A 1,536-nucleotide genomic window follows, 5' to 3' on the forward strand; every position below is an offset into this window, starting at 1 on the left:
ATTAGATGTGTAGTCATTTTCTCTAACTTAAAGAACTAAAAATGTAAGTTCAATGTCTTACACTATAGTGTATTCATTCCAAAAACTATAATACTTTCACTGTGTCAGATACCTCCTAAGTGCTAGGCATGCAAAGATGATATAGCAGGGTGCTTGCCCTCAAAGAGGTCAGGGTCAGGTGGCAGAGAGAGATAAGTGAAGATAAACTGTAGTGCCTCCTGAGAAGTGTTTTCATAGAGTTATGGATAACAAGCTGTGGGCACACAGAGGGGAATAACCAATATGATTGGTCTTGGGGAGCGAGTAGGTTTCCAAGAGGTACGCTGCCATTAATCACTGCTATACTCCCTTTTAACTCATGCAGAAATATGTCATGAACAACCGGGAACCATGATTTTAATTGATTTCTTATTAGCCTTTTGCCTCATGGAGTTCAAGAATATCTCTTGGATATGGATATCTAAGTATTCGTATTGTGCTATCTATTGGATATCTCTTTGCATGTTTGAGCAAATTCTAGAGATACGGTGAGTTTAAGAACTTAAAAGTAAGTTCAGAGATAGGACCTGTCTTGGTAACAGGAATCAGAATAATTAGAAGGTGGAATTTGAATTAGGTCTTCAAAAATGGATAGAAGTTGGGAAGAATAATGGTGATGACTCCCTAACTAGGAGAGAGGGTTTAGAGGGAAACAGCATTGCCCAGGCAGGTCTGGGTCAATTGCTTTATGTTTAAAGCAATAGACAATTTGGGGGGCAATTATGGTTTTTTTCAGCAGAGGTGGGTTATAAAGGAAGATTAAACTGGTAAATAAATTGCTCAGAGTAGGGGGAGAAATTGGAGAATACCTAGGAGGCATTGGTGGGGTGCATAAACTAAGTGATGGTTTGGGGCCTAGACTAAGGAGGTAGAAATGAGAAGGAAGATGAAGAAAATCAAAGACAGCCTGTTGAAGTAATGTTTGAGAGCAATTGGTAACAAATGAATACAGGGAATAAAGATTAGAAAGAGTTGTACCTGCTTTATTCATTTATTCCAACAAATACTGTTTGATCAGCTGCTAGGTGTCATATATGGATGGGTACTAAGTTCTGGAGACTCAACTGTGAATAAGACCATTGCTCCCAATTAGCCTGCTCCTTTCTCTCAAAGAACTGGTTGGCTCTGTTCCCCACTTTCCATGACATTGTCTCGTCCTGTACTATAACCTACATTTAGCATGACCCCTTCTGTAGGGGTGCTTGAACTGTTTTGAAGGTGCCATATGTGAAGTCTTGAAATTGGGCAAGGAAAAGAAGATGAGATTATGAATCTATTCCTGTTTCCTGGGGTGCAAATATGCCCATTATATATCTGCACATGTAGAGTAATTTCATATTCCAGAACTGTGGTGATCTGGAGTATCACACCCCCCCTTTTTCCCCATCAAAGAGTATTTTAAGAAGGAACCTGAAAATTTGGGAAAGAGGGCCAGTATGGTGATCTGAAACAGGGCAGATTTGGTCATTCAGCAAACTGGGGCCCTGTCCTTACCTC

This window comes from Mandrillus leucophaeus, unplaced genomic scaffold (assembly GCF_000951045.1).
Source record: "Mandrillus leucophaeus isolate KB7577 unplaced genomic scaffold, Mleu.le_1.0 Scaffold711, whole genome shotgun sequence".
Classification (NCBI taxonomy): domain Eukaryota; kingdom Metazoa; phylum Chordata; class Mammalia; order Primates; family Cercopithecidae; genus Mandrillus; species Mandrillus leucophaeus.